We start from the raw sequence: 14,542 nt of genomic DNA on the forward strand, positions 1-14,542 counted from the left end.
TTTCCATTTATCAATAGCCACGGCTTAGATCAACCACAGTTGCACACAGCTCTGAATTCATTGTCTGCAGTATGTGAGAAGTGTGACATCCATATCTTCAGCTTGTTACATATCCAGCACTGAGTAACTTACCCTTGGTGCTTTCAACAGCTAGGATAACTTTTTTTTTAATTTAAAAAAAAGGCAAAAGCTAGCTGTAGTTGGACAGTTGCAATGATGATTGGATTCAAAAGCTGAAGCTGAAATGTCTGACTTCCGTAAGATATTCTGAAAGAACAAAGTGGATTTCTGTGCACAGCATGTGGAACCACAGCAGAGTTTAAGGTCCAGGTCCAGGCCTAGAAATTTAACTACCTGAGTGCAACACAGGTTAGAGTTCTGACATACACTTGTCGTAAAAAATAAATGTAATTAGAATCAGCTAAAAACTCAATTCTACTCTACTATGGTTATCTACAACACAAAACTGATTACCTGCTATGGCCCCTCCTACTTTTGTCACATGATTCTTTCATAAAATGCATCTGATGCTTCAGGAGGTAGAGGTATCTTTATTTTTTTTGCCCTAAAGATTTTTTAAATGATACTCAGTTGCTCATTGAGGACATATTAGGAATTGTCAGTTTGGGAGTGGATTATAGTTGTCTTAAGCAGATTTAGGCCACCCCAGTAAATTGATTTGACTATATTTAGCTTTGTTTCACACTACTGGGATGAAGCAAAAGAAGGCAAAAACATGACCATACTTTCAAGAAGTTGTTGACATTGCATCTCTCTTTTTTAAATGTCTCCAAAATAAATGAAGTGATTTAGATTTTAATAGTTCCTGGTCTATGACTTTCTATTAGACATTGTAAGAAGCTGGTGTTTATTCACGTCACTTATACCAACCTACAACAGACAGCCTGTAAAGTTCATTTTCTGTCGTGGTTTAGCCCCAGCCAGCAACTAAGCACCACGCAGCCGCTCGCTCACTCCCCCTACCCCGATGGGATGGGGGAGAGAATTAGAGGAGTAAGAGTGAGAAACACTCCTGGGCTGAGATAAGAACAGTTTAATAATTGAAATAAAGTAAAATAGTAATGCTAATAGTAACAGTATAATAATGATAATAATAATAATGATACACGAAGCAAGTGATGCACAATGCAATTGCTCACCACCCGCCGACCGATACCCAGACAGTTCCCGAGCAGCGATCGCCCCTCCCCGGCCAACCCCCCCCAGTTTATATACTGAGCATGACGTCATATGGTATGGAATAGCCCTTTGGTCAGTTTGGATCAACTATTCTGGCTGTGCCCCCTCCCAGTTTCTTGTGCGCCTGGCAGAGCATGGGAAGCTGAAAAAGTCCTTGACTAGCATAAGCAGTACTCAGCAACAACTAAAAACATCAGCCTGTTATCAACATTCTTCTCCTACTAAATCCAAAACACAGCACTATGCCTGCTGTTAGGAAGAAAATTAACTCTATCCCAGCCGAAACCAGGACATTTTCCTATTAAAAATGTAATGCTGCCTTCATTAGCAGTCCTTACCCCTATCAGAGAATATTGCTAAGCCGTATAATATCTCCAAAATTAAAATAAATTTGTGTAGGATATATGAAAGTGTTTTGAAAAGAAATAATAAAAACTAAACAATTAAGTTTCAAACAATTTTGTTAAATGTTGAAAGACTAGTGATTACATCTGTGAAAACTGTTAAAAAGTCTTTGAAAATTACAATTTCTGACAAGAAATTAACCTCATCCATCTAATAAGCAAATAAGACAACATATCTCCCCACATACCATTGTCCATGCATTGCAATACACTTATTAGGCAACAACATTAAAGAAATCTGTACTGATAGCATAGTTCCAATAAATATAGCTACAAATAAAGTAAAATTTGCCTTCTCATGCTCATCTAATGACATTTCTAAAATACTCAAGTAAACTTAGAGTGAAAACAGTAGTTACACTGAAAGAATGGTTAAGACATAAAAGTGTTCACAACAGTTAAATAACATGACTTCAGAAACAGTTTTCTCTTTCCATCATAAAGAAAACTACTGAAATTGCTTCCCTGTTTGGCAGCTCAGTCAATCTGAGTTACCTCTGCTCAGATACTGTGTTGAATGTTCCTTCTGCAAAAAGATCACCACATAAGTCTCAAACAAAACTGACTGCACAAGGGCCAAATCGGCTGCTGTTGTGGAGACTTCAAGGCAGGAAAGCCAAGTACATCTGTTCTTGTCACAGCAATTCCATTTGTTCAGATTTCAAACTTAATTGAAAGGTTTCTGAATGCTCAGAAAATTCCACGTGCCATTTCCCTGGTTTTGAGGGGATGAGGGCAAAAACCCAAAGAACAGCCCTGCAAAGTCCAGTTGTAGGAGTTCCCTCAAGTGAAGTAGGATGCCAAGACACTTTAAGCAAACAAGAGAACATCCTCTCCCAGAAAAGAAGTAGTCAAAGTCAGAGTTACTGGAAATTTTATACTGTGCTGTCAAAAAATAAGAGTACATATAAACAAATTAAAAACCAAACCACACCAAACCAAACACACCAATTTAAAAGATCAGATAGAGAAGCATGTGGCCATAATACTGTCTACTGTCTACTGATGGTTTTCACAAGTTTACAACACAAACCCTCCACATACTGGGTCCCTCTGATGCTGAAAGTAATTAAAAGCACTAGCTGACTTCAGTTTTTGAAAAAATAACAAACCCAAACCCCACACTTCAAGTTATTGTCTTGGTTACTAGTGACTTAGCTTTCCTCCTTATGTTGTAGCACTTCTCTTTAAATAGTTCCAGGTTGTATTAGGGGGTTTAATGTAAAAGACAGTTTTCATTAGGAAAGATTTTAATGATAGGGATCTCAGATTCTCTCTTCATTGTTTTTTATACAATGAAATCTATCATCCATCATGGTACTCTTCCAAACCATTCTAGACAAAATATCTTTTTGAAGTGAATTCAAACAGAAATGTCAGTAGTTCACTCTGTCAGTACTTTTGACCTAAACTTCAAATCCCAGAAGAAAAAGTGAGATTAATATTAGATTTCCTGAAATGACTGTCTACACGTAATGCCATAGCTAGGTGGAGATAACCGAGGAGAATAGAATCATAGAATCATAGAATGCTTTGGCTTGGAAGGGACCTTTAGAGGTCATCTAGCCCAACCTCCCTGCAGTGAGCAGGGACAGCTTTAATAGGATTATGAGAACCTGTATTTCAAGAAAAAAAAACCCACATGCATTTAAAGGCATACTGTCATACTGGTATGACACGTGAGTGCTCTACTTTTCCTATGGAGTTCTCCTCATCACTCCATATATTCTGGCAGACTTTAGAAAGAGTAATCATTTTATAGGTATTAATACTTCTTTATAAAAGGAGGACTGAAAAGCACTTTATTGATAATCCATTGTTCAAGAATAGAACATAGGAGCGATTAAAATAGGGTTGTTAATATCAAGAACTCTGTTTTAAACTGACCCAAATTATTTCAATGAACTTACTGCTTACTGTTTATGAATAGATTCCAAAAAGTAAGAATTTAGCTATAATTATTAGCCACTGGAACCACAGCCTCGGTCAGCAGAAGTCTAAATGCCAGGCACTCTCCTACTTATATTTTCCAGACACATAATTTCATTTGAAGTATTTTTGTCCATTTGAGCAAGCTTTGTTGTGTAAGTATGTCATGCACTGTCTGAAATGGCAGACACCAAAACAAGAATGGATGGCTACCTGGAAATACCCATCCAACATACCTATATCTGGCTATGGCCTGGGTCACAGTGCAGCACCTTATTGTCATGGAGAATGTTAGGACTACCCTGTCCTTGAGAAATTCTACACAGTAGCTATTTTTAAGGCTCTCAAACCCAGCTATACACAAATCTTCATGCTCTGAAATAGGAATCTTTCCCCCTTATCATCCTTACTCAAACAAATCATTATATTTGCCTCCCAAAATAAGAAGAGAGTTGCCTTCAACTTGCAGCATTGCATGCTACAACACATAGAAATTTGAACACAATATGAATTTCAGCCATACAGAAAAGAAAATGCAATTAAGATTTGGTTCAGAGGCAGATTACCATCAGAAAAAGAAAATACTAGATTTACTCATGATATAACACAAATAAGAAACCTTTACTTCTCAAAACTCACAATTTCAGCTAACGTACGTTGATGTAATCTACTCAGTAATCTTTACACCAATCTTAAAATATTGATGAATGTGGAAAAAGGTCTATTTTTAGATGAAGATATATATGGCAAAAGTATTTGTGTTTACCAAGCATACTCTCAAATGCTAGGAAACATCACATAAGGTCATACTGCTTCCAGTTGACTAAGGGAGTCTTTCCACTGATTGCCAGGGTTTCTGGACCACAGCAAGAATGAGGCAGAGGTTCTATTAAAAAACATACAGATGTGTAATTTAAGACTCCATTGTAATGCTTACATACAAAAAGACAAAATTAAGTTTGAAGGATGTTAAGTACTTTCTAAACACTGAACCATATGGTAAATCAAAACGGACATCCAAAACCAGAGGCACCTCCACAGATTTTTGAAGATTTTCACTAACCTTCTTGGGTAATGTAATTATCAATATGCCACTACAGTATAATGATTGTAATTAGAGCAATCAAGAAACAAAATTATGATTAATAGCACACTGTAATTCTGTGTATATTGTATATTAGGTCTACTCCAACAGTCCTTCCTCATGTAGGAGTCCAAATAAAGATCTATGGAATCAGATGAAAAGATAGCAAAATTTAACATTCATCTCAATAGTATGAATGCCTCTTAAATCCACACAGAAAATGCTTGTATTTATACACTATGTAGAACAACTGTAGGCTTGCAGTAACTATAGGCTTACAAAAACAACCAAAATTTAATGTCTAGAAATTAAGCATCTAAAGCAAAAGAACAGAAGAATAGTATTTGCTCCCAGAATAATTCAACTTTCAGATTAGAGTTTAAAGACATACATAAATCATATAAAATAATATTCTTTCCAAAAGAAACTTGGTTGTATGTTGTAACATAGAAAAAACATGTCTTTTTCATAGCTCTACATTTTCTAGACCTAGGATTCAGTGAAATTAATATCCAGGTAGCATATTCGGTCATATGAATTTTCAGAAGAGAAACTTTAATATAGCTCCAAGAAAAGTAAAGAGAATTACAACATAAGCTAGTTTCTTAAGACTTGATTTTTTTTTCCTGTTTTTAATCAGAATTCAGTACTGAAAAGAAAAAAAAAAAGACACTACCCAGAAAAATAGTCAGAGCAGCAATTGCAGAGCAGTGGAAAGTACTAAGCAAGATAAAAAAGTTGTTTTGTGTCAAAAAGTTCATGTCAGAACCACAAATGAGATTTTAATGTGACAGGAATTGTCCTAGAAAAGATAATTTCTACTGAAAAATAAACAATATAACATATTGTTATATAAAAATATATAAAACATATAATAATAATATATATAACAATTATATATAACAATTTTATAATTCTATTTATAATTATGTATTCTAATTTATAATTTTATATTCTTTTTATAAATATAAAATTTGTTATATAACATAATAGTTTCTTAAAAGAGTGCATACCAGACAGAATTTATAGGATTTTATATAGCTAACTATATAACTATATATTATATAACTATACACTGTTAGTGTTTTTAGTAAGTGCTGCAGTTTCTGTGCCAGCATGCATTTTTGATGACTTTGACAAATTTATCATCACACATGCATGCCAGTCCTACATTTTTATTTTAACTTATCAGGAGAGTTTGCATGAATGATTTTTGGCTGTAAGGATTGGTATCTTAAAAGCAGCTGGAGAAAAGGAGAAAACACGCTTGTTGCTTCCTGTGTTAAAGAAAAACTTAGAGCCAGCAGGCACATTGGTCAAGAATGAGTTGAGATACCTGCGCACAGTTTTAAAAAAAGGAAAAAAAGAGATGTTCTTGCTGAAATTCTCCTCTGTTGTATTTTAAAGAATGGAAGCAAAAAAAGAAAAAGAAGAAAAATTCTCAAGCTAAAGGATATATTTGAATTCTACATTACTGATGCCACAAACCTACTGACAGATATTGAGGTCATGTAACCCATTTTTGAACCTTGCAGAACAGAGTAAGGACTATCCCACAGCAATCCAATTCCATGATAGGCCTATAAAGAGAACCCCACTGACTGGGTGACCCATATCCAAACAATGAATGAGCCAATTCACCTTATGGAAGACTGGCAAAATGTACAAAAGCTTTAAATTGGAATGTAAAGACTTAGGGAGCACAAGCTTTTTTTACTTTCGAGGACAAACCTTCTGCTAACTGACTGTGTAATGCAGAAAGTTCCTCAGTGAGAAGGTTATTCTAAGCTTGTCTATCAGTCTGCCCTTTTTGCATCACTGTCTGTCAAACAACTAGTTCAGTACTGGTGCATGCCTGAGCTGGTCTGACGATCACCATGTTCAGCAACTACACAGAATTTATCTGTTTTTTTAATCTGTATTTTTTACTTAATCTGTATTAATCTGCATCTTTAATTTTTTATTATATTCAGTCAGTATTACTTAAATGTATTTTGCAAATACCATTTGAGATACTATAAGAAATATATAAAGGTAAAATTATGTGCTTGTGCAAGAACTTGACAGCAGTGTCAACTCAGTGCATATGATAGATTACAAACACCCAGGGCCACATGTCAATCACACAGAACATTTGTTTGCTGTTGTATTAATGAGGATAAACTGGGGACAAAATTTGGTGGAATGGGAGATTTATGTAGCATATTTTGGTTAATTCAGCCTATTTGGTCTTGATTCTTCCCATTCCTTGAACTTCCTCTGGAAGAGTCAGTTCTGTAAACAAGTCTTCCAAGGAACAGAAAATGGAGCAAGTTAGATCAGTCCTGTCCTCAGCTCTTGTATCCTCTGATAATAAAATACCAAGTCACCCTCACTGCTATCTGAAACTTCCTGCTAAGCACGCTTCCATGGTCCTATTGAATTTTGGATAGATATCCAGGAGGAAATTTTAGATGTGAAGAATTCAGGGAAAAAAGGATGACTTTAGAAAAATGGCAATATTTGCTAGCAAAAAAAAGCATGGAAGAACAAAACTAGAGGCTACAGTACTACTACAGTAGTTCTGTAGGCTTGCATATGGCAAAATGTGTACTTCTCCTAAAGGCCTAGAAAACTCTTTTGATCAAGTATCATACAACTGTTACAGATGACAGAAAGCACAGGGAAAATAAATACATTTTTTATGAATATTGTAAGCTATTGACACAAAGAAAGGGTGGCTCAAAGGACTCCCTCAGTTCCTAAGGCTCCACCAGACTGTCAGATGGCTCTTTTCAGATGGGAGAAAGTTCCCACATGGGAGGAAAGTACAGGATTGTATTCCTACAGTAAGAGTAGAGAAAAAAATAAAGCTAGTGGTTAAGGACTAAAAAGGATTTTTGGACACATTTAAATCTAATTAAAATTGACAATGTTAACGGTTGTGTCTATTTACAAGAATAGTTAAACTGCCCTCCTCTTCTACAGCTGTTCAGGGGTATTTTCTCAGGTCAGTATTCTGACTGTGTCACCCCTCTCTCTACTTCTACTTCTGGTTCTGCCTTTATTTCATTTAACAGGGTTACTTATCTTTATTTCAAAGACATTTCTAGTTTACCAGAGAAGAAAAGCCAACAGAGAAAATCTAGATAATTTCCTGCCAGAATGGAGATAGCACAAGGCCACTATCTACAGAATCAGTTGCTACAGCTGCCTATCTCTCTAGCAGTTGCCAAGCAAAGAGGTGCTATATCAACTCCTGTGCATCTTTAAGGAAATGTATACAGAAGGGGATAAAGTAGCATTGGTTAGAGACAGGTAAAAGAGTGGTCCTGGAACCAGGTCTTAAAATGTATCTGACAAGGCAGATAAGAAAGAAGTTGTGAGAACTGCTAACATGAAAGAGGAATTCAAAGGACTGGTGTTTGCCCTAGGTACTCCAAATCCATAATTAGGGCATGTATATTAGTTTTAATCATCCTTAAGAAGAACTGTTTTAAGTCAGAGATAAGCACACTGCTGCAATAACAAAGTTAGCTGAGTGACCTTAAACCCTGCTGTGACTTGCAAATCTTCTGACTCCTACGGATGCACATCCATCATGAAGCCACTTACTCTGCCAATCATGATAGGGTACTATTCTGTCTATAGCTACATACTGCTGAAACAAAACTCTTAAATGAATTCACTTGTCTGATGAAGCATCATGGAGGGCACCTTGAACTTAATGGCAGTTTGGTTGTGCTTGCAAAGTGTGAAGAAAGTGCAAGTCTCTGAGCTAATATAGCTCAAAGATTAATTTCTAGCCTTAATGATTTTGTGAAACAGCCTTTTGAAATCATTACAATCATACCAATTAGCTTTAAAGTCCTTCTAACAATGTGCCCCCTATTTTACAAAATACTTCTCAAGCTGCAATGAGGACTTATTTTTATTAATGTATATTCTGGTAAGTGAATCAATAAATTCTTTGTTAATAGTATATTTGTGTCAATTTTACCAGACTGCAGCATTTTCAAGAGACTGAAGTTAACAGTAATACAGTGTCTAAGGACTTGAAACATCATTCAAAAAAAAAAAAAAAAGAAAAAAAGTGCTGAACTATTCAAATACACATCCTTTCCATCTTTCTTTTCTGGTGTAAGGGCGTAAAAAATAGATTCAGCATATATTTAGCTTTAAGGAAAGCTACATAAGATGCTGGAAATTTAGAAATAGATTACAAAAAAAAAAAATTAACAGATACATATGGCAATACTTGCAGTGACAGTGAATGTAGAGAACTGATATAAATTTATTTTCATATTTTAGAAGATACATATGTACTCTAGAATAATAACATATTTTATTACACTTTTGACTTTTAGAATCATACTGGGTCATTTAGAGCTTTTTACCCTGTTTTGCTACCTTAAATGTTTCCATTACTCCTACAATGCATAAAGGTTAGTAACACAAACATTTGTTTGTGTACACATGCACCCACAATAAATGAAACACAGCATCTGGACATATTTAATTTAGAAATCACTGAACCAAAGGAATCAGAAATCAAAGCCAAGAGAACAGGTAGCAGTAACTGTCATGCTCTAACTGGGACAGTATCAACAACATACGCTGCACTCCCCCTAAGGCACAGTTAGACAAGGACAAAATCTTAACAGCATTTGGTAGGGGAGTACACTTTGGGAACAGAAGGGTCCTCAGACCCAGTATGGAAAAAATGGTAGTTACCACATAACTGACAACTTCCCCTATACGATTGCTTTTGTTTCAGAGGGCAATGCTTGGATGAGTCCTACAAAAGAGTAGGACTAGATAACACTCATAACAGAAGCATGGTGCACTGCTTTTATACCGGCTCAGTAGTGCCTGGACCAAGCTGTTAATGGGTATCTACAAGATTAGAACACAATACTCAAGAATTTTGCTTTATACCCATTCCATAGAGTTTAATAAAGTTATCCTTGGATTCTTAGCCAAAAGCCTGTGATAGCACTCTCTCCTCTGCACTGGTGACACTTTTCGCTTGGTGTCTTGCCTGATGGTTTTTGGCAAAGGTCAGCTGAAATTACTTTTCCAGGTGAAAGGTTAGCTTACTCCTGTCTTAGATAAAAGTACTTCTCAATAGCTGGGAGTTGAACAGAACTTGTCCTCAAGTAGGAAAACCTAAGAGAATATTAGTCAAGGGGAAAAAAAAGGACTGCATAAAGTATGCTTCCATTGCCATGCATATGAAGAACTGTATGTAGCATGTGTGTGTTTATATATAAACATATATGTGTATGTACATATAAGAAATCTTAAAAACATAAGATTCGCAACAGAGTTGTTTTTGCTAACTATAACTGCTTTCAAGGCTCATACATGAATTAGTGAAGTGTATGAAAAAGATCAAACTGAAATAACTCAAATGTCACAATACCACCATACGCAGATTACTACCACTATTTACTATGAATCACAGTTGCACTGGGTCTGGCTGAGGTGGAGTTAATTTTCTTCATAGCAGCTCACATGGTGCTGTGTTTTAGATTTGTGACCAAAACAATGCTGATAACACACTAATGTGGTAGCTATTGCTGAACAGTATTTGCACTGTTGAAACAGCTTCAAGGTCTTTTTTGTTTCTCACTCTGCGCTCCCATTGAACCGACTGAGGGTGTGCAAGAGGTTGGGAAGGGACACAACCAGGCAGATGACCTGAACTAACCAAAGAGAAGGTCCATGCCATATAATGTCATGCTCAGCAATAAAAAGGGAAAAGAGGGGGGTTTGGGGAGGTTGGTCATCTTTTGTTCGGGAACTGGCTGGGCGTCGGTCTACCCACAGGAGACGGTGAAACCTTTGCATCACTTCTGTTTTGCTTTCTTTCTCTCTTCTTCCACTTCTCCTTTGTTTATTAAGCAGTTTTTATCTTGACCAACAAGTTTTCTTGCTTTTACTCTTCCCCTCTTCTTCTCCCATCCCATTGGGCAGGGGGAGGAGTGAGCGAGTGGCTGTGTGGTGCCTAGCTGCCTACTGGGGTTAACCCACAACAACAGTCTAATTCAAAATAATTCTATTTTGCAATGAGCAAAATTATCAAAAATGTTATCCCCACTGGTTTAACCAAACTACAGCCTCTATGATCCACCTTATTTTCTGCTGTGAATTTGAGGTTTACAAATGTTCTAGCTAGTCTGCCTTTCTTCCACCTCCTTACACTGAGGCTTTAGAGTGTACGGGAGAGTTCTGCTATCATATTCCAAAAAAAAAAAACAACCCCAACCCTATAGGATGAGTTGGTATTCGGTAACCTGAAAATAGGAAGACATGAAAAATAAAGTTGGGGAAATGAACGAGAAGTGAACCAATGAGAAGTTCAGTGAATTCATTCAGTTGCTGATAACAGTGCCTGGAGTTACAGAGCAAAGAGGCCAGTGCAGCTCCTGAAGCTGTCTTCTGCAGCCCCTCAGAGCCACTCTGGGCTAGACGGCTCACACCAATCCTCACAGAAGGGTCTGTGAGACTGCCCGGCCCTGCTAGTCCTACACTGCATCCCCCTCTACCCTTGCACAAGCACTGATGCTGTACCACCAGTAGCAATGATGGACTACAAGCCTGAATTTCACGTACACGTTATGCAGCAACTCCCAGTGAAAGTCTTCCTTGTTTGAACAGAAATTGACCATCTATTGAACTGTGTCCCAGATATCCATCCTATATTTTAAGATCAAAAAGGCAGGTGTGCAACAAGGAAGATTAAGGCTAAACAATTTTTCAGTGGGAGAAAGGGTTGCTGCCATGACATTAGCTGTCCTGCACCAACATGAGAGGTTTGAACGTGACAGGGTGGATCTATGATAAGAGATATAACAAGGGGGTTGTAGGTGAGGCCCACAGTCTGCATTTGCACTTGTGTTTTATATGTGCATTTTTCAGAAGTTCATGTACTCATGTGTGTTTAAGTACTAAATACATTTCTATAATACATACCTTATACACCTTAAAAGCCACACACAATTATGGAGAAAGCAATTTCGAAATCAACAGCTTCAAATTTTCAAAACTCTGGCTGCCATCTGAACCACATTTCATTGACAGCAAATTTGTCTGAATCAAGCATCTTTGACACTGCAAATCTTTGACTGTGTAGACATATGGATTACTTTAGCTCTCTGAACTTGAGTCTTCTTCAAACATTGTCTCTGGCTTCAAATGTACAAACCTACATTGGGTTTCTACCAAAAATCTGTTTGGACTTGCAGGAAAAAAATGTAGGTAAAGATATTTGTCCCTAAACTTCTTTGTTAGTAGTAGTAATGAAAGGGTTAGTGTCTACAGACACTACGGAAAATACTCCTGTGGATTTCCACTGTTTATATTTACACAAACTGGTTTGAAAGAGAGTTTGAATGAAGGGTATATAGACCAAACCTATTTATCTATTATTTTCAACTGAATTTTCATTAAATACATTTTGTTGGTTTAATCCCTCTAATAATGCTAATTTTTGAAAGAAACTTCTACATCATTTTTTTTTTGTTAAGGGATGGTCTTGGTATATTTAGACAAAAATCTGTTTCACTTAGGTAGGCCAGTGCAAAGCAAATTAAAAAATGAACCAGTGTCAATACTTAACACACCGCCCCCCACCCCCTCACCCACCCCCCCATTTTGTGTCTTCTGTCTGGGATGTTTGTGTAATCCAGTTGTGAATCAAGACTTCAGGCTTTGAAGTGTACAACCTTAAAATAACTTTGAAGATACTGAATAAGAAGTAACAAAGCCCATCTGCTATGAAGTAATAGACTAGATTAACACTTTGCATGACCATCATGCCTCAATGAAAACCAGTTGTTTGCTTGTTCTAATGTTATTCACACCTCACATGACTTTATTGTGTTTTATATGCTAAGAAGTTAAGTTTACAGGTTATTCATCTGTCAGTTGCTGTTGGGCAGCATTTCAGAAGTCAAGGTATGTCATTGCTTCATCCTGCCATTAGGAGAACTTTCCTCTAAGTTTACTGTTATTCACCTTTCCTATGAAAATATTATTTTAGGAAACAAGACACTTTTTTAAAAAAATTATAAATAGATTTCAGACTATGTGCCAAAACATATTATAAAAGGGTAAAATATGAGCAAAGATTTCTTCAAAATTTCTTTCTGTAATTTACAAGATATAAGTAAACTTAGAAACTTCATGCCAATTCCAGAGGAAAACATGAAAGACACTTCAAAGGAAAACTCACCATCAGTTTTAGCATACACACCTTAAAATGTCCACAGCTTTTATGTTTTCACTATCATCAACTACCCTGTCACATTACATATTACAATATCATGACTACAGTTGAAAATCAAATTGATGTATAATAAATCCTGCTCTTTTGACTGTATAAGATCTCCTTTTCTTCCTTTCCTTTTTTTTTTTTTTTTCCCCAAGTTGAAATACTCTAGACTCTCCTCCTGAAAGATTTTCAGTCAAAGGTTTTTTTGAGGTTTTTGATTTTTCCCTGCACACCAAGGACTTATTCAACAGGGTATTTCCCATTCAGCACCACTTATGACTAACGTTCCAACACTCACTGCAGACTCATTAATTTAAAATTTAGCAGACCAAAAGCCTTCCAACATTGCAGTGCATGCGCATTCAGGTATATACTCCTGGAAATACAAAGGCATGCCCATATAACAAAACAAAAAGCTCCCATAGACACCATTAAGCATAGTAACTCCAGAATGGCAAGTAGTATAGCTACATCAACACAGATTTTAATTACAAGTTTATTTACAGCATTACAAGGTTCTCTTAGGAAATTACCACCACACTGTGCTACTTGGTGCCATGTATTACACACCTTAGAAAAAAGACTTCATTTGATGTTATATGCAAAACATTATCTTGAGGAATAAGCATGTTAAGAAGAATCCCATGTATCCCAGAAAATAAGCAGTTTGCTGAAGTTGTTATTATTTGCATTCCCTAGAGATGGGACCTAGTCTTTTTTATATGCAATCCAAAGAAAGAGGCACAGCCCTTTATTTGGTTTTGCTGGAAGACTGACATTCACTTTAAATTTTTGGTGTAGCTCATGCAATTTAAAATACATCTTCCACTGTGTAGAAAATAACTCAGAATTGAACAGAGATGAGAGGAAAGGATGTATCTGACTCTAGTCCAGTTGTGTGATGCTGACTTGGAAGAAGGAAGTTCCTCATCCAAGGAATCCCTCATCCAAGTACTATTTTTGTATTTTCCCCAGTGACTGGTACTAAACATCAGTTGTGGTTTAACCCCAGCCAGCAACTAAGCACCACACAGCTGCTCGCTCACTCCCCATGCCCCGGTGGGACGGGGGAGAGAATCAGAAGAGTAAGAGTGAGAAAAACTCCTGGGTTGAGATAACAACAGTCTAATAATTGAAATAAAGTAAAATAGTAATGATAATAATAGCAATATAATAATAATAGTAATAATAATATACAAAGCAAGTGATGCACAATGCAATTGCTCACCACCCAACGACCGATAAGCAGACAGTTCCCGAGCAGCGATTGCTGCTCCCCAGCCAACCCCACCCAGTCTATATACTGAGCATGACGTCATATGGTATGGAATAGCCCTTTGGTCAGTTTGGATCAACTATTCTGGCTGTGCCCCCTCCCAGCTTCTTGTGCGCCTGGCAGAGCATGGGAAGCTGAAAAAGTCCTTGACTAGCATAAGCCGTACTTAGCAACAACTAAAACATCAGTGTGTTATCAGCATTCTTGTCATCCTAAATCCAAAACACAGCACTATGCCAGCTACTAGGAAGAAAATTAACCCTATTCCAGCCAAAATGAGGACAACATCATACAATCAGAATCTGAAAACTTATATTTGTAACTCATCTCAGCTTTCTAAGTATGACTGTCTATTCCTGTAGGTTCAAACAAAAACCTTAAAAACTAACTAT

This window comes from Pelecanus crispus, chromosome 1, assembly GCF_030463565.1.
Source record: "Pelecanus crispus isolate bPelCri1 chromosome 1, bPelCri1.pri, whole genome shotgun sequence".
In the NCBI taxonomy this organism is placed as follows: domain Eukaryota; kingdom Metazoa; phylum Chordata; class Aves; order Pelecaniformes; family Pelecanidae; genus Pelecanus; species Pelecanus crispus.